This window comes from Diabrotica virgifera, chromosome 3, assembly GCF_917563875.1.
Source record: "Diabrotica virgifera virgifera chromosome 3, PGI_DIABVI_V3a".
Lineage (NCBI taxonomy): Eukaryota > Metazoa > Arthropoda > Insecta > Coleoptera > Chrysomelidae > Diabrotica > Diabrotica virgifera.
The window spans coordinates 173738607-173764485 of record NC_065445.1 but is presented as its reverse complement, the minus strand read 5'-3'; the positions used below and the strand labels follow the sequence as shown (position 1 = coordinate 173764485).

The following is a 25879-nucleotide window of genomic DNA, read 5'->3' as shown; positions in this document are numbered from 1 at the left end:
TCTTTAATGATTATACTAATATTCTGCAATATTAGAACAAATTATTAAAAATAGATAACAACACGTAAATTTTAAGTGTTTAAGAAAGCCTTTAAGTGGTCTAGAGCCAAAGTTATGGCAGTTTTAATTTTAACTTTAATCTAATATACCAAATACGTGAACGCTAATACCACTGACAATATAAAGAGACAAAACAATGCATCACTGCATAAGGTCGCCTCAGGAGGGAGAAATAACGAATGCATATATTTGAAACGTCAGATTAAAGTTAAAATTAAAACTGCCATAACTTTCTTAAATGCTTAAATTTTAAATGTATTTTGTATTTGAATAATTGTTAAATTCTAATATGGCAGAATAATCACTTAGATGAGAGAAATCATAAAAGACAACGCATGTTGGCTTACTTATGTGCATTTGTAAAACTCTATTTATATAATGTGTATAAAGTGTAATGTTTAGTAATTTAAGTACTTATTGGAAATGGTAAATAGCCAAAACGTTTAGGCAAAATAAAGAGATTTATGTATAACAGACCGCAAACCCAGGAATTAAAAACTTTAACTACTAATTGGTATAGCCTAGTCCAAACTAATTCATCCTAAGCTCAATGGGATGAACCAGTTGTGGCTAGACCAAACTAGTTAATCCTTATATAAATGGGCACAATCCAGTATTGGGACCGTGCAAGTTCGGCAAAGCGACCCCTATTTCTTCGCTCTGTACTTTTATTCGCACTTTTAATTATATTGGCCAATTATATTAGTCCTGGTTACTGGATAAATTGTCAAGGCCATAGTCCAAAAAAATAGTAAGAAGAAAAAATAAGATTCAGGTTATGTTATGAAAACGTGAACAATTGTATGTAGTAAATAAAATTAGTTATTAAAATGCAGTACTGCACTCAAAATACAATTAATTAAATTTATCTTTATATAATAATTGCATACCATATCAATATTGTGGAGCAATATATAATTTTTCTACTTCAATGACAGAAGGTATGAAATATACGTCAATTTGACAATTTCAATTGACAATATGAATTATTTAAGATAGTTGCAATATTTCTCGGCGACTCGCGCACGGTCGTTTCTCGTTTCCCTTCCAAGTACTTGCACACCGCGAATAAACTAGTACGGCCATGTCTAAACCAATAGCCCAGTTAAAAGTAATTGCATGAATATGCCAGGAGATCAGGGGCGGCCCGTCGGGGTAGGCAAGGTAGGCGCCGCCTAACCTCTTCAAATGTACAATAATAAATTATTTATTAATATAAATCACTTCTATTCTATATTATTAATATAAATCACAATATTTAAGTATCTAAAATAAAAAAGCTACCTATTAATTTCTCTCCGAAGTTGTAATTATTGTACGCTCCCTGTAGTAGTGCTACTCACTTAACATGATGGCTCTACACTCTACCTACACTCTACCTACCCTATAGTCAGGCACTTTTCAAATGCGCCTAAGAACAGAACAGAATGCTATGCGTTTCTCACTCTTTACACTAGCACAGCGCTGTGGCTTGTGGCTTGTCTGGCCATGAATTTTTGGGGCTAAAGGTGAAATTTTTTTGCCCCTTCGACAATGGTTGTCCCGAGCTGCATCTCGGGATAGCCAATTGTATGTTTTAGGATCCGACTACAAATACTGAAAAAACTAAAAGTGCGAATTTTGTCATGAAATTTGGTAAGTGGGATTAGAATAATATTTCGAACAACTTCTCCAAATAACTTTTTCCGACATCTCTAACGCGAAGCAATATATCGAAAATTCGCCCTGTTTGTGGATTCACAGTAGGCCGCATTTAAAATTTAAATTTGAGTTGACTATCTTATAGTCTAAGAGCTAGTGAACCCTCCGACTAACGGTCGTCCTGTAAGGCTAGAAATTTTTCTAGTGATAATTCATAGCATACCAAGGCTAAAAACCATGACCTGGCAGGCCTCAGCGGTGCACGTGTATCTACCAGGTGAGTCGAAAAGTGCAAATTTAAAGGGTAAAATAAACTTTCTCCTGTAAGGTTTAAATTTAAGTATGTGTTTGTGTAAGTCATTTAGAAGAAATGTGTACAATGACAGGCGATTCTGAAGAGCATAAGACCTTGCCAGGCGAGGGGAAATATTAGGGGTTCTTCCTAAAATTATTTTTTTTGCATGGAACAAATTTTTTTTAAGTTTTTTGAATCATTCCAAACAGAAAAGGTCTTTAGTGATTTTTCTCTTAAGTTATTAGTTTTTGTTATATAAGCGATTGAAAATTTTGAAAATTGCGAAATCGACCATTTTTAACCCTAAATCGGACATTTATCTAAACATTTCAAAGTTGCCAAGGTAGGTAGATATTCTTTAAACATTGATTGATGAAATCCCAAAGAGTTTTTTGCAATACAATATCGGAAACCCCTTTGTTTTTTAATTGCTAATCAAGCGGGCGCGACACTGTAGTGTAAGTGAGGACGTTTGAGTTGGCATAAATTCATTATCTCGAGAATGGGCAAATTTCAAGAGCAATTCTCAGACAGGTCGAGTTTTATTTTTAAATTAGGACTTTTTGGCATATATATAATACTAGTGACGTCATCCATTTGAGCGTAATGACGTAATCGATGATTTTTTTAAATGAGAGTAGGGGTTGTGTGATAGCTCATTTGAAAGGTTATTTAATTCTCTATTCACTAATATAAACATTAACATAATTATTTATACAAGGTGTACAAAAAAAAATTTTATTAAATTAACTTTGATTATATTTGACAACTAGAAGAAAAAATTTTTTTTGTACACCCTGTATAAATAATTATGTTAATGTTTATATTACTGTATAGATAATTAAATAACCTTTCAAATGAGCTATCACACAACCCCTACTCTTATTTAAAATAATCATCGATTACGTCATCACGCCCAGATGGACGACGTCATTATTATTATATATATACCAAAAAGACCTAATTTAAAAATAAAAATCGACCTATCTGAGGATTTCTCTTGAAATTTGCCCATTCTCGAGATAATGAATTTATGCAAACTCAAACGTCCTCACTTATACTACAGTGCCGCGCCCGCTTTATCAGCAATTAAAAAAACAAAGGGGTTTCCGATATTGTATTGCAAAAAACTCTTCGGAATTTCATCAATCAATGTTTAAAGAATATCTACGTACCTTGGCAACATTGAAATTTTTAGATAAATGTCCGATTTAGGGTTAAAAATTGTCGATTTAGAAATTTTCAAAATTTTCAATCGCTTATATAACAAAAACTATTAACTTAACAGAAAAATCACTAAAGACCTTTCCTGTTTGGAATGATTCAAAAAACTTAAAAAAATTGTTTGATGCAAAAAGAATAATTTTAGGAAAAACCCCTAATCTTTCCCCTCGCCTGGCAAGGTCTTATGCTCTTCAGAATCGCCTGTCATTGTACACATTTCTTCTAAATGACTTACTCAAACACATACTTAAATTTAAACCTTACAGGAGAAAGTTTATTTTACCCTCTAAATTTGCACTTTTCGATTCACCTGGTAGATACACGTGCACCGCTGAGGCCTGCCAAGTCATGGTTTTTAGCCTTGGTGTGCTATGAATTATCACTAGACAAATTTCTAGCCTTACAGGACGACCGTTAGTCGAAGGGTTCACCAGCTCTTGGACTATTAAAAAATGTGAACCATCACACTGCTTGGCTTCTTCTTCTTCAGGTGCCATCTCCGTTACGGAGGTTGGCAATCATCAAGCATCAAGCAATCAAGCTATTTTAATTTTTGAGGCAATAGCTTTAAATAGTTGTTTTGAGCTGCATCCACACCATTCTCTCAGGTTCTTAAGCCATGATATTCGTCTTCTTCCCATGCTTCTTCTGCAATCTATCTTTCCTTGCATTATGAGTCGCAGGATGCCATACTTCTCGCCCCGTATCAATGTCCAAGATACTGTAGTTTTCTTTCTTTAATTGTAAGTTCAACTTCCTTCTCTTTACCTATTCTTCTCAGTACTTCATTGTTCATAACTCTATCTACACAGGAAACCCTCATAATTCTTCTATAGGTCCACATTTCAAAGGCGTTAAGTGGTCTCATTGTCTCTACATTTAACATCCATGATTCCACTCCATAGTATAGTATAGTATACTGTATACTGTATTTGTAACATTTTGTTAGGCATACTTTAAGAGCTAATGTTAAATCTTTGCTACATAGGACCTTTTTCATTTTCATAAAATTAGAATGTGCTTTTTCGATTCTGACTTTGATTTCTGCAGTGGAGTCATTATTTTCTGTTATAAGTGTTCCTGGGTAAGTGTACTTTTTGACTCTTACTTTAGTAAGACTCTTTCTGACTACTCATTTTGTAAAAAATGTTTTGAAAATTACTTAAAACAATTATGATTTATTTAAGGATTTGGGCACAATTAAGCACAATAAGCCAAAAGGCTACAGTGCGACTGGGGTGCATGCACGAACGGCTTCCAGAAAGAAAAAGAAGGATTTGGGCTAACTTCTTCAATCTGATGTGATGGTAATTTGATAATCTATTTATTATGGTATGAAACTTTCAATTTGTAATTGTAATTGGCTGATGAAAGGAAATTTTAGTAACTAAAGTGATTGTGATGAATAGTTATATCACAGCTGTGCATTACCACATTTCTTCTGTGAAGATTTTGAATTTTTTAAACAAATATATATCTTTTTTGGATATATCTTTGTGTTTATATTTAATTCGGAAGGTAGGTAAATATCTGTGAACAAAAGTTTATCTTCTTCTTCCTTCTTGTATACAGGGTGATCAACTTCTGTGACAAAGTCCAATATATCTGTTATTATAAAATATATGAAAAAAAGTTGTTAATAAAAGTTATAGACACCTTTAATGTACAAATTTTAAAATCAGTGAGAAATATACAGGGTCCTCCATAGCATGGTGCCAAACCAAAGTTGTTTTTTTAAATGGAACACCCTGTATTTTATTCAAAATCTGGTTTCTCTACATTTTTCTGATTAAAAAGATATAACACTTGTCTAGGGTTATACTGAGTGTTTCAAAGTTATGAGCACTTTTATCAAAAAATCATGCTGATTTGATCACTACACAAATTGTATACAGGGTAAGTCAAAATGCAAATAAAAGATTTTCTTCATATTTTTAAATGAAACACCCTGTATTTTATATTACCATCGAAAAGTTCTTCCATTATACTTGCATATCTTTTAAATATTCCCTATTTATTTATATTTATTGTTGATAACTCATAGATACGTTTATTACAATAAATTAATTAGGTACCCTTAATATTAGAAACCTCCAATCAATTTGTTAATGATAATTAAAATTAGACTGCATTTCATTTTTTCTCCAAGTTTATGGTAAATTCTATACAATAACGACAATTTTATATTTACTAACAAAATGATATTAATTTTACGCGAAGAAATGGGAACTATAAATTGCTGCAAGTTCTTGTTTAAGGTGGCTTTGAAATGATTTTTATTTTTGTTACTGATTATAATTGTTTGCCATATTGTTATAATTGGTACCTAACAATGAATTTTAGTCGTGAAGAAATGACAGACATGATATGGATTTTGGGAGAGTGTTTCAAAAACTCATTAGTTGCCACAAGAATTTATAAGGAACGGTGTCCATAGCGTCAACAACCAAATAAGAGAGCATTTGACAACTTATTAGACATGTTTAATCGTACTGGTTCTGTTTATGAAGCAAAGGAAAAAACAAAAATCATTATTATGCATGAAAATGAATTAAAAGTTTTACTGCCTGTTACAGAAAATCCTCATACAAGTATTCAAAATATTACAAGAGAGCAAGATATAAGTTATGGATCTATCCAAAACATACTCAAGAAAAACAACATGCACCCATATCATATACAATTACATCAGGAACTTGTTGGGGATGATTTCGAACGAAGAGTACAATTTTGTCAATGGTCACAACAACAAATAGTTATACAGAGAGATTTTTTTGAGTTCATGGACCTATTTATAGGTCCATGTTTGAGTTGGTTCTTTTTTTTTTGGAGACGAGGCAACATTCCACAAAAATGGTAGTGTAAACAGACACAATTTTCATTATTATTCCACAACCAATCCGTACTGTGCTCAGACACATAGTCAAACAAGATGGTCCTTAAATGTTTGGGGTGGAATCATGGGCAATTACGTTATAGGTCCTTTTTTCTTTGAGGTATCGGTAAATGGTGAGGTTTATTTAAATTTTCTAGTGAATCATTTACCTATTTTACTTGAAAATGTACCATTAAACATCCGCCAACATATGTGGTACCTTCACGACGGAGCCCCTGCTCACCACAACGTACTTGTCAACGGTAAACTCAATGAACTATTTCCTGAAAGATGGATAGGAAGAGATGGACCAGTTCGCTGGCCACCCAGATCACCAGAATTAAACGAAATTGACTTCTTTTTTTTTGGGTTATATTAAATACGTAGTGTATAGGACACATTCAACAATAGTTGACGATATGAAAATAAGGATTCAAAACGCCTCTCAAAGTGTCACACAACAAATGCTTACAAACATCAGTAGGTCTTTCGAAACGCGTCTCCAGGCTTATGTAGACATTATGGGAGGTCATTTTGAACACCTTTTATAACATAAGAAGTACGTTGAACATTTTTTTTATTTAATTTAGTTCTTTTAATAAATTTTAATAAATTACAGTATTGTTATTAATAACTAAGTAATACATGTTGTTATCGACAATAAAACTAAAATATCTCGAAAGCTAATAACTTAAGGTATAGGGAATATTTAAAAGATATGTAAGTATAGTGATAGAACTTTTCGATAATAATATAAAATACAGGGTAATCCATTTAAAATTATGAAGAAAATCTTGTATTTACATTTTGACTTACCCTGTATACAATTTGTGTAATTATAAAAAAATTGTACATTGTTGCAAAACTACTTTAATATTGATAGTCAAAATCATTAAAAAAATAAGTTTATATTACACTGTTAGAAACATACAGGGCGATCAAATCAGTATGATTTTTTAATAAAAGTGCTCGTAACTTTGAAACACTCAGTATAACCCTAGACAAGTGTTATATCTCTAGAATCAGAAAAATGTAGAGAAACCAGATTTTGAATAAAATACAGGGTGTTCCATTTAAAAAAACATAACTTTGGTTAGGCACCGTGTTATGGAGGGCCCTGTATATTTCTCACTAATTTTAAAATGTGTACATTGAAGGTGTCTATAACTTTTATTAACAACATTTTTTCATATATTGTATAATAACAGATATATTGGACTTTGTCACAGAAGTTGATCACCCTGTATAGGATTTAAAGTCTGTTTCTTCTTCAATATTAGCCTCCTAAATTCTACTTCTACTTCTTCGTCCATTTGGTGACTTATCTCATGCTATTCGTATCCTATCCTCTGCCCTTCTACTAATGATTAGACCTATAATATAGGTTTAATTGCTGCTTTATAGATTCTTGCTTTTGTGTCTTGTCTTAGGTGTTTGTTCTTCTGGTTTGTGTCATTAAGAGATCCCACCGCTTTACTTTCTTTTTCAATTCAATTCAGTTTATTGATGTCAATATACAAAGTATTTACATAAGTCAAAGTCTGTTAAAATGCATCATTGAAATACATTGGCAAGCTAACACTTAATAATTAAAATCTATAACATTTTATCACCTAGTCTAAATACTTAATACAAAGTTAGAATATTAGCATAAAAACACAAGAGCACACAGAACTTCTGAGAATAGTAAGCACCCACCAAAAGAAGTTCTTTGATTTTTATTTTGTATGTATCTAAGGGCAGTTCTCGAATTATTAGGGGTAATTTATTAAAGAAATGTATAGCCAGACATGATGGGCCATCTCTGCACCTCTCCAACCTACGAAACTTTGGGGCAAGGTTCCCTCTAAAGCGTGTGTTAATATTATGAATCTGTTCATGAGTCTGGAATTTATGCATATTGCATTTTACATATATAAGATTATCATATATATACTGGCAAGGTAATGTTAATATTTTCCAATCTATAAAAACTTGTCTGCAATTGGCTCTATATGGCAAGCCTGCGACAATGCGAATGGCCCTTCTCTGCAGTCTGAATACATCCTTCGCTCCAGCACTATGGCCCCATGCGAGAATAGCATAGGAGATATTATGTGAGTGTCACAAAGAAAAATATGCCTGCTTTAGTATGGAAGCGGAAACACAGGATGAAAGTCCACGAAGCAAAAATGTATTTGATGATAGCTTTGCCACTAAAGAGGTGGTATGAGCATCCCATATCAGACCAGGGTCCAGCAGAACACCAAGAAATTTAGCACAGGATGCATTGTCCAGCTTGCATTGTCCGTTTTAAGCTTTGTTTAACAAACATTTATGTACACTAATAATGCTGCTTTATTGCTCCTGAACACCTGTTAGTTTTCTTTCATTCTGCATATTTAATAACCATAGTGTATTTAATATTACAAATCTAATGGGAAAGACATACATAGAATAACTCAGCTCTCAGCTGAAGTTAAAAACAAAGCTTAAAACCATTTAAACACGAAATAGGTATGCATAAAAAATATGGGTTTACTGTACAGCTGTTTACAGATTATGCAGAACAACTAAAAATAGTTGAAAATAAGTGGGTTGTGAGTACAACAAAAGAGTTGCAAGTATTATACATAAGACAAAGAGACCACAGAAGAAAAATAAATAGGTGAAATTTATGTATGAAACAAGAAAAATGATAATTTAATATTTTAAAACAGAAGACAATCACTAGGGAATAGTTAATAGATAATCACAAACTCAGAATCCCTTTGTTATTTCAAAAGAAAAATTAGAGAACATCCAGAATGATAATTATTATGAAATTATGTATCCTTCCCAAAATGCAAAGGAAATAATACTTTTTATTCAAGGAAGAGTTGAAAGTAATATGTCTTGTGAATTTTAATATCATAATCACACATTCAATTACTTATTCTTATATTAATCTAAATAGGTGCATTAACATTAGGAAACAAAATGATTAAAAAATTGAAGAAAACATAAATAAGGAATGACGTTTTTGAGTGGCATGAGTGCCTGAGCGTACCTAATAATTTATATAAATAATATATTAGATAAGCAATAATTAATGAGGTATATTGTGATTATACCAAATTATACTCATATTTGTTTATGTGACATGAAAATCTTTATTTTAAAACACAGAAGATATAAAAAGTAATGTCATAACATAAAACTGATGTATTTTCAAAAATAAAACAAAAATTTACTTATCTAAACAATTTTAAAATGTTTAAATTGCTAATTACTTACGTATTATAATGAAAACTTATGTGGTAGATTTTTGTCAATGGATCAGCTGTGTTGTAAGTGTGGAAGCAATGTCAGAAACTTGGCATCGATGTCGAGCAAGCTATCGATTGGTATTTTATATCTTCAAATAATCACTAACCCTTCCTAAGGAATTAATTTTTTTACAAATCACACAAAAGAGTCCACTTTAACTAATGCAAATAAATAAAATCAACACTAATATGACGATTCTGTCACATATCAACCGAGTTATCACGTTATCACTCAAAATATGACATAAGTGAAAGTTGAACAATGAAAACAGGCATAAATTTCATAAATCAAAGAAGTAAATTTGATTTTCATATAATATGTTATTGTTTATATCTTAACAACGTTATTCTGTCAGAAAACGAATTATTTATAACTACAAGTTAAAACCGTATTATCTCGTCGAACGCAAAGGACTAAATAATAATTCAGTCCAGTTAGTCAATTCCCAGACCCAGACTGGTTGGTTGAAAAATAATCGTGCGCAGTGTAGAGATGTAAGTCACATTTTAAGCGTTATAGTGGAACGATATAATATTGGAGCGTACTTTATGGTAGGGTAGGGAAGCCCAAGCGGGGATTTTTGCAGTAACTCGAGCACGTCAGATTATCATATGGGGAGAACCCTGGTACCCTGTAGATGTACCTCTACCATATATTGGCTCTAAACACAGGGGAGTTCGTTAAGGGGGGGCCGAAAAAAGATATAGGTATCCTTAGAAAAACTCCCTCTACCATATATTGTCTCTTAATGCAGGGGAGTTCGTTAAGGGGGGACCGAAAAAAAACTTATAAAAAAGACTTTCTATCCTTAGAAAAACTCGAAATCGTCAGATTAAGTTTAAGATAAGCTAAGTTAAGTACATGCAGTGTACCTATATTTCAAAAATAAGACGATTTGGGCGGTAAGGAAATGGGTACAAAGTTTCACAAGAAAGAAGCGAATATTTTGCGAAATTAACGACAGATCTAAAAACTAAAAAATACGTGCTAAATATTTGTCAAAAATCTATCGAATGATACCAAACACGACTGCCCACGGAGAGGGGTGGGGGCTAAATTTAAAATTTTAAATACGAATCCCGCGATATTTCGCGAAATGAACATCAGATCAAAAAACTGAAAAATACACTTATTCAATATATTTGAAAAATCTATGGAATGGCATAGTGACGGTTTAAGGCATCATGGGGCCCTAGGCGGCCATAAGAAGTAGATCCTTTATAGCGACCATTTACTTATAACAAATTTACAGATAATTATGTTCTTTTGGGAAGTAGTTACCTACTCCAAAAATAAATTACGACAATGTAATCAAGATCACTTTTCTTTTTTTACTTCTGTTACTTTGCTAAAGATTTAAGTAAAATAACTGTATCTGATAAATTTATAGTTGGATCTTTTAATGTTTACTAGGGGCACTAAAAAGTTCTAAAATTTTGTACCACATAATGGTTAAAAGAGCTATTTATTTAATGACATACTTATTCATGTTCCTATATAACATTTGTACTGCTTTAACAGCATCAAATCTAGCTAACCATCTAGTATAAAAGTTTTTCAACCGACCTTTCGCAACAACTTCTCATTAATAGTCCATAGCTAATATGCCAAAGAAAAAAAGCAGCGATATTGTGTCGATATGTGATTTTGTCCTGGCTATGAGTGCCACCCCTTCGGGGGTGAAAAAACATACATTCACGGTAAGTGCGGAAATGGATAAACTGATTTAATTCTGTTCATTTTCCAACAAAAAAAACACGTTTTAAGGCGGGTTTTCCCAAATAACTCCAAAATTAAATATTTTATAGAAAAAATATTCTTAGGAAAAATATAGCGTATACAAAAGTAAAAAAAATGGTGTATGTATGAAGTATGTAGACCCAGTATAAGCAGAGCTGGAGCTAATGAAAAGCAGATTCTTATTCGACAAATTCCAAATCAAATATTTCAACGTAAATAACCAAAAAATTAAGCATTTTTTGGTGAAAACTCATCACAACTTTTTTAAAGTGTTAAAAAAGCTTTATTTTTTTAAAGAAAAAAATACCAAGTTTTTTTTAAAAGGTATATATTAAAATACCCTAAATAAGGGTCACAATACAAAACGTTTTCGGATTAAGGAATCCATCATCAGTGTTTAAAAGCCCTAAAATTAAGTATAACCTAATTAATTGAGATAAAAGTTAAAATTGACAGAGGTTTTCAAGAACAAGAGGCCATACTTACAAAATTTGCATGCCTGAGCCACCAAAATGTATAGGGTAAAAACCCTTTAAATGTAAATCATAAAGTTATTTTACATATTTATATAAAATTCATCGGATGTTAGATGTTATAGATAAACCTGGATGTTATCCAGGGCAACACTGGACTCTCCCCACGTGGTTGGAACTTTTTTTGGAGAAAACCTCACAAATTAGATTTCAATGGCCAACTGACAACTGAATTCAAGAGCAACCCAAAATGACATTAAGAACTGTCAATGTAACCTAGTTAATATATACCTTTTACAAAAAAATGTGGCATTTTTGTGATTTATGGTATACAGCCAGCTACAAGAAGTTTATTTTCCTCGTGGATTTTTTAAAGAAATTTCTAGTATTAAAATTAAACAAGTAAAGCTCAAAAGAATGTCGATTCCTTTTTTTTTGGCAAAAAAATCTTGAAAATCACCCCCTAGTTTGTACTTATATATTATTTGCATTATGATCTGTAAGTTTCACCGGCTTACAGTGCTTGTATTTCAAAACATTGGGTTTTAAAGTAAAACAAATTTTTTGGAATTTTGAAAAAAAATGCCTTTCTTTTCAAAATAACTTAAAAATTATTAGTGATACCAAAAATCTTAAAGAATAAAAAATATAGGTTTTGCTTTTCTGAATATTTCAGATTTTTGCTTTTTTGGAAGATAAAAATTGGTTAAGATATGATTGTTCAAAATTGGTATACCATGGGTAGAGAATTTTTCATTTATTAAAAATTAATAAATGAAAATAGTTTCTATCCTTGTGAGATCGGTACTCACCGGAGGCACCGCAGACGTTCGGATACAATTAGCGCCTCTTTGCAAAAACAATTACGGCGACTTTGCTATGTAACACAACATTTACTCAACACACACACTACACATTACAATAGGTACCCGATTAGAAAAATCCAATGTATCATGCAAAGGGCCAAGTGCCATTGGTTGTCGAGACCTTAAGCTAAATAAAAAAAAAATGCATACACTCGTAACTAGTGATTTGTTCAAGCCCTCTAGACCTAGGGGGCTATTTTCAAAAGTTTTTTTGCCCAAAAAAGGGATCGACTTTATTCTGAGCGTATCTTGCTTACCTTTTACGCTTTTTAAAAAAACAAGATTAATGCTTTTTTAAACATTTAAAAAAGTTATGATGAGTTTTCCATGAAAAGTGCTTCATATTTTGATTATTTCACGTTGAAATATTCAATTTGGAATTTTCCGAACCTACTTTTCATTAGCTACAACTCTGCTTCTACTGGGTCTACAGACTGCACACATACACCATTTTTTCAATTTTTTGAAAGCTATATTCTGCTGAGTAGTATTATGTTCTTCGATAAAATACTTACTCTTTGAGTTATTTGCGAAAAACAGTCTAAATACTCTTTTTTGTTGAAAAATGAACATATTCACTTGCAAATACCTCAAAATGTATTTTGACTTAATGGAAAAACTCTATTGAACAAAAGTTGCTTATAATTAGTCAGTTTATACACTTCCGGACGTATTTTGGCGGTAATTTTTTCACCTCCGAGAAGGGGTGGACTTAACCTTAGAGCAAAATCACACATCGGCACAATATCACTTTTTTCTTTGACATGTTAGCTATGCGTATGCCAACTTTCATGTCAATTCAAGCTCTTCTTTCAAATCCAAAGGTTCTTTAAAAATTCGGAGGTTTTGCAATATTTTACCGTGAATGAATGGACTATAAGGCCTCTCGGTGGGTAGAAATTGAAAAAAAAAATGTATCATACCAAAATAATTACCAGCTTCTAAGCAAAATTTACTTGCAAAATTGATTACTAAATTGAGGGAATCATTAGAACATGGAATATAAAAATGCCTTTGAAGATAACTGCTTAATTTGTCTTGAAGTCGGTTGTATTTTCCTGATATTTGATAGAAGACAAAGCAAAAAACTGAGTTTGATTGGAAATCATAAATTAACCATTCTCTTTTTTTTTTTGTCTCAGTTAGCCCTATTGTATTTATTTAACATTTTACATTTTTTTTAAATTACCGCTTAAATAATTCATTATTAATGAATGCATTTGAGCGGGATGCGGGCCCCATCAAGTGCCCAGGCCCTAGGCGGCCGCCTAGTCCGCCTAATGGTTAATCCGGCGCTGGTACCAAACACGAGCCCCCATGGATGTGGGGTGGAAGGTTACTTTAAAATTTTAAATAGGAGCCCCCATTTTTCATTGCAGATTCGGATTCCTTACGTAAAAATAAGTAACTTTTATTTAAAACATCTTTTCGAATTATGGATAGATGGCGCTATAATCGGAAAAAACGAGTGTTGCAAATGGAAAATTAAATTAAAAATGGAAAGTCCCCACTAAAATGGAAAACTTTACTTAACTTTTTTTGGTTTTAGAACCTACTCTTCACAACCCAATAGGTCCCCAAAGCGCTCGAGTCCTCGAGTGACTGCACATTTAGCATACTTTCCTCTCCTACTATTACAGAGTATTTAAAAATGTTAGTTTGTACTGTGTAGGTATATTTAGAGATTTTCTTTTAGATTCTAAATCATACATTAAATTAGAATTTAGATATGTTGTAGTGGTTGTAGTAACACATAGAGTCACATATACGCTCTGAGCTTCGCTGGTGTCGCTCCTAGCGGTTATTAATTCAACTTTTACCGGTAATTTTTAAATTTATTATTTAATTGTTATCGCTTAATATTTACAACGCAAAAAAGTAATTAAATTGTAATCGATTTTTTTAAGATTTTTCTAATCATTTTGACGTTCTATTGATAAAATATCAATTTCTTACTTCGGATACTTTGACAATAATCGTGTAGATGGCGCTAAGAGTATAATAGATTATTTATAATTAGATATTACGGAACATTAAAAAAACTTAAATTCAGTATTTAAAACGTAAGTATATTTAAGGTAAAAATATATACCACAGCTTTGACCAACTAATATTGTTTATAATTAATGTTTTTAATTTTAATTTTAAATTAATCACTTTGACATTTATGTAAAATTTCCGGTAAACGTTTACAAACTTATCACTACTGGCGTTCGCGAATTTGTAAATATCCCCTCTACGTACGAGCTCACAGCGTATAGAATTACTTACATATTAAATCATTTATCTTATAGACCAGGGCGCATCTGTAAAAATATTAGTACATTTAGACGTTGAGAGGTGACTCAAATTTTTTTGCAGAAATTGCTTGAAAATTAATCAAATAATAATATTTGAGTTATCCTCCCTCTCAAAAAGGTCCGGAACATTGTTTAAATAATCAAAATGTCAAAAAATTAAGGAAAAATTCGATTTTTTTCTTGGTTTTTTGATTATAACTTTAAAAGTATTCATTTCAGAGAAAAGTCGTACTGACATAAAAGTTGCGTAATTAAATTTTCTACAATACAGAATTGGTTAAAAATTTAAAAAATAGTCACCCTTGTTGCAAAATAGCAATAATTGTGAAAAAAACATACAAGAACAAGTATTCGCATTTTACGTTTTTCAACCATTTATGCTACACTTAGGACCTTTATATTTCACCCTGAAAAACTTTATGATACAGTAAAACAATATTGTAAATTTCATTAAGATCGGTTCAATAGATTTTGCAAAATAAATTTTGCAATCCAGCTTTCGTAAAAAAAATTCATTTTTTCAAAATGTTACAGGACTGAAAATAAAGCAGATAGCAAGTTGAAAATTTTTTTACTTATAGAAGTGTACTGTACCTTTCATTTGCAATTTTGCAAAATTAAAGTCGATTAACACCACGGCGTCAGGAATTTTTTAAATAAACATTAATTATTGGTGCTACCCGCAGGACAGCGGATAGTTTGCTCTGATTGGGCATTCCAATAACCTTTGATAATGATTGATACATTTTAATTTTTATTACATTTCGATATAAATAAATAAATTTGTTTATTGCAAAATAAAAACACATACTCTATCCTTTGAAATAACACTTTTATTAGCAAAAACTTTCTGTGTTCATATATTTTAGCTTAAATAATAAAAGTTTATTATTTTTCAATATATGCAATTGTTTAAACAATATTTCACAAACAATAATAAAATTAGTTTGATTTTTGTGGAATTAAAATATTAAAATACAACAAAATATAGAGTAAGAAAATAATATATTAGATAAAGATTGGAAGAAATTTTGGTAGAAATCAACTTGTGTGAATCGAACACCGCTGTCCTGCGCGTAGCACCAAAAATTATTGTTTATTTCAAAAATTTTCTGACGCCTTAGTAATTAATCGATTTTAATTTTGAAAACTGCAAATGAAAGGTACAGTACACTTCTATAAGCAAAAAAATTTCAAGTTGCTATCTGTTTTATTTTCAATCCTGTAACATTTTGAAAAAATGAATTTTTTTTGCGAAAGCTGGATTGCAAAATTTATTTTGCAAAATCTATTGAACCGATCTTAATGAAATTTACAGTATTGTTTTCCTGTATCATAAAATTTTTCTGGGTGAAATATGAAGGTCCTAAGTGTAGCATAAACGGTTGAAAAACGTAAAATGCAAATACTTGTTTTTGTATGGTTTTTTCGTAATTATTGCTATTTTACAACTAGGGTGACTATTTTTTTAAATTATTAACCAATTCTATATTGTAGGAAATTTAATTACGCAACTTTTATGTCAGTACAACTTTTCTCGAAAATGAATACTTTTAAAGTTATTATCAAAAAACGAAGAAAAAAATCAAATTTTTCCTTAAATTTTTGACATTTTGATTATTTAAACAATGTTCCGTACCTTTTTGAGAGGGAGGATAACTCAAATATTATTATTTAATTTATTTTCAAGCAATTTCTGCAAAAAAATTTGAGTCACCTCTCAACGTCCATCTCAAAACAGATGCGCCCTGGACTATTAATAAGGACGTATGTTCTAGTTTTAGGCCTCAAGGGATAATTATTAATGTTCTTCATATTAGGTCTTTAAGGGCCGGTACTTTCTGTCCATTTCTGTACCGGTCCTAGGAATAGCAGACTTAATAAATGCAATTATAATTATTACCTATAATTACAATTATAATTGCGGTTTCACAGAATAGTTACGAGGAGTACCTAGTAGAAAAGTCATTAGGAGAGCTGAAGGAATAATGCGGAGCACTGCAAGACACTCGAGATACGATCCAGAAAATAACACAGCCCAACAGTGTCTGCGTACATTAAAACAAAAACTCTCCTTCTATTCAGGGCAACTAAGGAGGTACAAAGTTAGTAACAACTGAAAATGTGACAGAAAATGCACTTTTTAAAATTTCCGAGAAGGCGTTCTACCGAAAAACTCAATTCCACCGTAGAAAGTGTCGACAAGTCTTACCCAAGCCAAGAAGAAATTCATGAGTTGTGGGGAAATCAACTTTCCGCACCAGCTGCTTTTAACAACAATGCTGGCTGGATAGAAGATACGACGCACAACTTTCACCACTACGTTACTGCTAACTACGAACCATTCACAACTGAAGAGGTCTTAAATGTCATCAAAGAGCTTCTTACCTGGAAATCTCCTGGACCAGACGGAGTTCAGAACTTCTGGCTTAAAAAGTTTTGGAGTATTCGTGAGTGCTTATCAACATTCATTAATCATGTTATTTCTAATTCGCAGGAAATACCATCATTTCTCACTCAGGGAACCACTTATTTAGATCCAGCCAAGATCCAGCCAAGTACCGCCCAATTACTTGTCTTCCAACTTTGTATAAATTGGTCACATCCTGTGTAACCCGACATATCTACCAACACTGTTCACTGTCCTCTAAACAATATCATAGAGCCTCAACAGAAAGGATGCGCTAAGGGTTCCATGGGTTGCAAAGAACAACTTTTCATCGACTCAGTCATTTCTAACAAGGCATTTACCAAAAAAAGGAACCTCTTTACTACCTTTATTGACTACAAAAAGCCTTTGATTCAGTACCACATGAATGGCTTATAGATATATTGAGAATATACAAAATCGATGATAACCTAGTGACCTTTTTAAGGCATATAATGACAAGTTGGAAGACTAAAATTCACCTCCAAATACCTGATGAAAACAATATCGAAACGGAAAATATTGCAATCAACCGGGGCCTGTTTCAAGGAGACTCGTTGAGTCCATTGTGGTTCTGTTTAGCTTTGAACCCCCTTTCCCAGCTACTAAACTCCACTGACTCAGGTTTTAGCATTAAAAACAATGATACTGTGGCAGCGAAGCTGAATCATCTGTTGTATTGGGACCGTGCAAGTTCGGAAAAGCGACACCTGGTTTCATAGCTCGGCAACTTTTTTCGCACAAGGCCGTAGCCCAAAAAAAATTATAAGAAGAAAAAGTAATATTTAGGTTATGTTATTAAAAGGTAAACAATTGTATGTAGTAAATAAAATTAGGTATTAAAATGCAGTACTGCAAGCAAAATACAATTAATTAATATATATATATATATATATATATATATATATATATATATATATATATATATATATATATATATATATATATATATATATATATATAAGATGGTGGTATTCTTGACTGTAGATTTATATATCAAGTAGTGACTCTTGAGGATGCAGTCAGTTTATTTGGCCCACAAGAAAGAAAATTCTTTGACTTACTGTCAAGCTTTCGAATTATATTTAATTCTTTTTCAAGACATCTACAAAATTTATAAATATAAAAATTAAGTAATTACAATGTATATTTTGTTTACTCACTAGTCGTTGAGATTGATTGAAAAAGTTGAAACTTTACTAAAAGGACAATCACACACATATTAAAATATTTAAATAATTTTAGCCAATCTATTACATTATGTTGTGTCCATGGTTCATTGTTCAACATGTATGAAGTGTATACCATTTCTTTAGAAGAAAAGCAAAACCAGTAACAATAGTTTTTTTATAATTACAGTTATTAATTTGATTGATGTAAAGTAAATTAGTCCAGTCAATGTGTCTACCAGCATAAAATGAATTTTTAATGGTGGAATGTACGATGCCTAATTTCCATGACACTCTATCATCCCATTGGCCCTCACTAAGATCTCTTGCGCTCATCGCCTTCGTTACTCCCCCTCTCCAAGATTTCTTGGGTCTTCCTCTCTTTCTGCGGTTTGGTGGTACCCATTGCATAATTATTTTAGGGAGTCTTGAGTTATCCATCTATAATTAAATATACATTTATTTAATAATTGCATATCATACCAATATTGTGAGCAACATATAATTTTTCTTCTTCAATGACAGTAGGTATGAGATATACGTCAATTTGACAATTTCAATTGACAATATGAATTATTTAAGAAAGTTGCAAGATTTCTTCTCTATTCGCGCACGATCGTTTCTCGTATCCCCTCCAAGTACTTGCACACCGCGAATATGGATGATTTGAAATTAATGGCTTCCACTCGAGAACACCTAGAACAGGGACCTGATTCTAATTCAAATTTCGACTCAAAACAAGTCGCAATCAATATGGCGACGTTGAAATGCGACTGTGCGAGCCTTGTGGATTTTAGTTGAACTAACGAAATGATGTCATTAAATAGCGACTTATCGAAATTAATTGCGACTCCAAAAAAGTGGTTGGTATTATAATTTCGAGTCGAAATTATTGTGACGCGGACACGGACATGTATGAATGTCCGAAAGCGAGGTTAGGTTTAGTTTAGGAGATGTGTTTTGTTTGTTTCTTGCAAGGAAAACTAAAACAAATGGTATTAATATGGCTGGGTTTTATGGACATTTACTGGTTGTGGAGGAATTAGATAGAATAGTATTAATTTAGAAATATAATAATTGAGAATTTCCACAACGTGAATTATCAACACAATGAAAGATGTAAGGTAATAATCTGGGAAAATTAGTATAAAACAAGGAAAATTATGTACCAGCTATTTTATTGCTGGACATGCTGGAATCAAATCTTAAGAATTCATATATTATTAATATATAACTATGCAAAATCCTTAGAAAGTGTGCTATTTGGTTTGTAAACAAATTAGCTCTCCGAAATCTCTATTTAAATTATTGCTCTGTAACTCAGAAAATTTTAACGTTAAACCAAAAACACTCACATAAAAATTCACTGTAATTTAATTCTGCACATAGATATTTTTTCCGATTTCCTTCAGCGGAAATTTTCCTCGAAAAATTCGGGTTTTCCAAACAAAATCTTTAATTTTCAACTAAAATTTTAGGGACTTAATTATTTATCAATAATTAAATAACTTGGTGACATAAATCTTTTTTGTATGAGTGTCTTGAAGATATGAAAATTTGTATGTACAAAGAGGACCGGAATAAAAAGGTCACGGTTCAAAGATTGAAATCCTGTTGTTTATAACTCTGTCGCAAATGCCGGTCAAATTTGATCGGTTATACCTGGAACCACTCCTCGCAATTCAATTTTCTTTTCTTCGAAAAGGGCACAGAAGCCGTGCCCTTTTCAACAGCGTTAACTTAATTTAATTTAATCTAATATTTTTTGGGGGGTTCTATTTGTTTATAAGCCAAAAAATTGTTTCTTTATAACATTCCTGAGACCGCTCAAATAGTCCAATTTCAATTCTGTAAGTACGTTGAATAGGTATAGTGCTTTTTTATACGAACATCGTAGTTATTCTGGTGTATCATAATCTTTCTGGTTATTATTTCGACCGAAATTTTTTAATTAACATTATAATTATTACTAAACTTTTGGTTAGATTGTCGCCGGCCTCCTGATATAATCTACTATAAAAAATCTTTCATGTCATCAATTTATTTAATTATTGATAAATAATTACTTCCCTAAAATTTTAATTGAGAATTGCAGATTTTTTTTGGGAAAACTCGGATTTCCGAGTCAAATTTTTGTTGAAGGAAATCGGAAAAAAAATAACTTTGTGCAGAACTAAATTACGGTGAATTTTTATTTGAGTGTTTTTGGTTTAAAGGAAAAATCTTTGGAGTTACAGAGCACTAATTAAAAAAAAGAAGATTTAGGGTGGTAATTTGTTTATAAATAAAATCACACACTTTCTGCGGTCTTGTCATACCCCATATTACTAATATATGCAATCTTAAAATTCGATTTTAGCAATAAAATAGCTGGTAAATAACTTTTCCCAAAAATGGCATTTTTTCGATAATTTTCCCAGACTATCAACAAATGTTGCGGTGGTTGCGTAGCCAATAAATCCTTAGAATAAATCCAATAAACCGGAGCGCCAACCCAAATTTGGGCAGTGTCAAAATGATAACGTTAGTATCCCCAGTCGGAACTGTCGGACCTTCTCCAAACGGACCATCTCCCATATTATCAATACGTTCCTGAGAGTATGCTTGAGGATGGCAACTACAAGCTATACTGGGACCGTACTGTGCTCACAGACCAAACAGTGCCACATAAAGGCGGATATACATATGCGCTCTGCTCGGTGTGCGAGCCGCTCGCGCGCAGCGTATTCGTCAGATTAGTACGTGTTTTCAAGGGACGCACAAACGGCACGCACACGGCGCACCACGATCTAAATTCTGTCGGTTTTTCAACAAACGCTTTGATGGTTCGCAATACGTATTTGGACGGGTTTGCGAGTGGTTTGTTGGTTTTGGCGCGCATGATTTGAATATTTATTAGTAATGGAATGGTCGGAACTGTCGGAAGGAAATATCTAACTTATTGATGTTTATCGTGGAAAATCATTATTGTGGGATCCTCAATAAAGAACCATTTAATTTAAAGAAACAACTTAAATCCGATCTTAACGGAAATAGAAGCTGAAATAAAAAAATGTACATGCGGACCTTTTTAAAAAATGTTAGTTCATTGTACTAAAAATAACATGTATTAAAAATAAGATTTACTATTTTATTTGGGCATAAGCCGCAATTCGAGTTTGAAATCAAGTTTACTTTTGACCTTTCGACTTTCACTTCGGAAATAGTTATCAATATCAAAAAAACATTCATAAGCAGATATATATTATGTGTCACCGGAAAGCGAAATAGGTAACGCACGACTTGGAGAACCTATAGTTTTCTAACTTCGTGTCTGGTGAAGCAACGCAGTTGAAACAAGCGGATATAATATTATAATTGTGTCACCGGAAAGCGAAAAAGGTAAGGCACAACTTGGAAGACCCAATAGTTTTCTAACTTCGCTTCTGGTGAAGCAACAGAGTTGGAACAAGCAGATATATTATAATTGGGTCACCGGAAAGCCAAAAAGATAACGCACAACTTGGAAGACCCAATAGTTTTCTAACTTCGCTTCTGGTGAAGCAACGGAGTTGGAACAAGCAGATATATTATAATTGGGTCACCGGAAAGCCAAAAAGGTAACGCACAACTTGGAAGACCCAATAGTTTTCTAACTTCGCTTCTGGTGAAGCAACGGAGTTGGAACAAGCAGATATATTATAATTGGGTCACCGGAAAACGAAAAAGGTAACGCACAACTTGGAAGAGCCTATAGTTTCCTAACTTCGCTTCTGGTGAAGCAACGGAGTTGGAACAAGTAGATATGTTATAATTGTGTCGTCGGAAAGCGAAAAAGGTAACGCACATCTTAAAAGAGCCTATAGCTTCCTAACTTCGCTTCTGGTGAAGCAACTGAGTTGGAACAAGCAGATATATTATAATTGGGTCACCGGAAAGCGAAAACGTTAACACAGGGCTTGGAAGAACCTATAGTTCTCTAATTTCGTTTCTAGTGAAGCTACGCAGTTGAAACAAGCAGATACATTACAATTTGTGTCACCGGAAAACGAAAAAGGTAACGCATGACTTGGAAGTACCTATAGTTCTCTAATTTTGTTTCTGGTTGTAGGAACAAGCAGATGTATTATGGTAGGGGAGCAAAGTATGCTAAATGTGCAGTCACTCGAGCGCTTTGGGGACCTATTGGGTTGTGATTATTAGGTCCTAAAACCAAAAAAGTTAAGTAAAATTTTCCATTTTAGTGGGGACTTCCCATTTTTTAATTTAATTTTCCATTTCCAATAATCTTTTTTCCGATTATAGCGCCATCTATCCATAATTCAAAAAAATGTTTCGAATAAAAGTTGTTTATTTTTATACAAACAATCCAAATCTGCAATAAGAAACGGGGTCTACCATTTAAGATTTTAAAGTAACCCCCCACCTCACCTCCGTGGGGGGTCGTGTTTGGAACTATTCGATAGATTTTTCAAAAATATTGATAGAGTGTATTCTGCAGTTTTTCGATATGATGTTTATTTTGCGAAAGATCGCGGGATTTGTATTTAAAATTTTAAATTTACCCCCCACCCCTCTCCGTGGGGGGTCAAGTTTGGTATTTTTCGATAGATTTTTGAAAAATATTGAACACGTAGTTTTTAGTTTTTCAATCTGACGTTCATTTCGCGAAATATTCGCTTTTTTTTTGTGAAACTTTTTGACTCACCCATTTCCGTACGCCCCGCTCAAATCGTCATATTTTTGAAATATAGACTCTTTTGCATGTACTTAACTTACCTTATCTTAATCTGACAATTTCGAGTATTTTTAAGGATAGATTTTTTTTCGGGCCCCCCTGAACGAACTCCCCTGTGTTAAGAGCCAATATATGGTGGAGGTACATCTGCAGGGTACCACGTTTCTCCCCATATGATAATCTGACGCGCTCGAGTAACTGCAAAAATCCCCGCTTGGGCTCCCCTACCATTATATTTGTGTTGCCGGGAAGCGAAAAAGGTAGTTCCCGAAATGTTCCCAAACTGTGGCTTATTCCACATAAAATAGTAAATTGCATAAGATGACACAAGAAAATAGTTTCAGAATAATACCAAAATAAGATGTAGTAGAAGTACAGGACAGAGACATGATTATCTACAATTACTAAACGTTCGTAAGTTTCCTCTGGATCGTCAAAATGAAAAATTTTAACGAACAATAACCGCGCCACGAACGCGTGGCGCACACACGGCGCGGAGTTCGCGGCGCGGATATCTGTCTCCGCCTTAATAGACCAGATCTCGTACTAGTTAATAAATTAACAAGACAAACAACACTAATTGATGTGGCGATACCTAACAACAATAAAAATCTACGTAGTAAATTTACTGAAAAGATCGCCAAGTACAAAGATCAGGAAATTCAAATACGAAGACAATGGAGAATGCAAAGTACCCAGACGATACTTATTATTATGTCTACTACTGAAGTCATTCCCAAGAACCTCCTCGAAAACATAAAAAAGCTGGATCTAAATGAACACCTTTATAAGACCATGCAGAAAGTTGTACTACTCGCGACGGCTAGATGTGTACGAAAATTTCTGGGAGAGGAAGACACAAAGGGAGGAGGAAGACACGAAATGCGAACAATGTAAAGTCAAAATACAACAGGAAAGGCAGAAAAAAGAAACGGAAAAAATAATATAATACCTAAACGAAGCGGGGAACATTAATCATTTTAGTCAAATATACAAAAAGAAATGGGAAGAAAAAGTATACGAAAAAACAAAATGGGAACGGGCGGGGGGCCTACAAAACACGATAGAGAAGAAAGAATGTTTAATAGTAACGACTAACGATATAAAAGAGGGAGGGAAAGAAAGCGCGAAACGCACAATTAGGGAAGATGTTTATGAAATTATTGAGGGTTGTAAAGAGGGAAGCATTGAATATATAGAAAATGTGAAGAAAAGTTCCTTGGCCACCGGAAAAAGGCTGTGGTACAAGTACGTAGAAAAAATTAGGAAGCAAGGTATGTATGAAATGGGCGAGAGGGCCATGAAGAAAATCAAAGAGAGGGAAGAACCGCCGGAAACAATTCGTGTAATCATAAATAATGAAATAAATAAAGAAAACGTGCGGAAAGCCTTAGAATTCGTGGGTCGGGGAGAAAATATAACGTGGGAAATCGTGATTAGAGGGGGGCTAGACAAAAACATGAAGAAGCCCTTCTAATCAAAATTGGAGGGAAGACATATACCGACGCCTTGAAGGAAATGAAGCAGAAGATCGATAAAGGAAAAATAGGAATTAAAGTAGACAGGATGAAGAAGACAGACGGGGGGGACATCCTCGTAAAATTAAAGGGGAAGGGAGATGCTGAAAAGCTAAGGAAGGAAATGGATACTAGGATGTCCGGCATGAATATGGCAATTAGGAGGAATGAGCAAAATTTCTCGATTACTAAACTGCATCCAGGGGTAACAGAAGAAATATTGCACGATGCCATTAAGGCCTATACGGGAATATCTAGCCACCATAGCCGTGCGCCCTGCAAAAGCGGAGGAACTACGCAAATATAATGCAATAGTAATAGGCTGGGTGTCATGCCCTATAATGGAAAGATACACCCCCACAAGGTGTTACAAGTGTCTTCGCTATGGACACAATACCTACAAATGTAAGGGGAGAGCTGGGTAGCGTGGTGCTACAACTGCTTTAAAAAGGGACATACTGCGGTACAGTGTAGCAGTGCGGAATACTGTCTAACCTGTAAAGAAGAGGGACACAGGATGGACCTTATTCAATGCCCAGTCTATAGGACGTGGGTGTACGGCAGGGGAAGAGAAGGGGATCTCCAGAAGGGTGCGTAATGAGAAGAAAAATAGAAAGAAAAGTGAAAAGGTGAGAGGTGGCTTTCTGGAGAACGGGAGTGGGCCCCTATACAGTCCACCAGTGAAACAGGAAGCCACCTTTCACAGAGTTTCGCGAAAAATAGACTGCATTGAAAATCATTTAAAAAAACACCCCATTATTTTATCTATACAAATTTTGTTTATATATTTCATTTATTTATTTTATTATATTTACCTATTTATATAATTTATTTATTGAATAATTTTATTTATACAATTTTTAACTATGCAAAAGAAAAAAAGTGTTAGCAGGAGTTAATGAAAAAATTGCTATAAGCATATTCAAAAATGGACTCAAGGATGAAAAAATTAAAACAGTACTAAAAGCAAAAGAAATCACAACTTTAGCGGAAGCAATCGCCATTGCTAAGGACGAAGAATCAATGGCACGAACAGATACTTCAAATGTATATCACATGTGTAAGGCACATAGGGAAGGAAGAAGAAACATAGCGCACGGATATAGAAATAGATTCGACAGAAGGAAGGAAGAAAATAGAGATAACAGAAATAGAGGACCACAGGGACAAATGAGACAACAATACAATAACCAAACCAATTTTCAAAAACGTAGAGAATCTTGAAGATCACCGAGAGGAGAGAACAACAACCAAGGGACGCATCAAAGAGGATATAAAAGAGGTAA

General features: G+C 33.1%; 1 protein-coding gene across 1 annotated transcript in view; it reads right to left on the bottom strand.

Annotated features, from left to right (window-relative positions):
* LOC126881397 (uncharacterized) overlaps positions 1-9850 on the bottom strand; it is a 246378-nt gene extending 236528 nt beyond the window's left edge. The window contains exon 1 of the mRNA XM_050645652.1: positions 9351-9850. The gene's annotated coding sequence lies outside the window, so the exon portion shown is untranslated. The remainder of the gene's footprint in view (positions 1-9350) is intronic.
* Between the last annotated feature and the right edge of the window lie 16029 nt (positions 9851-25879).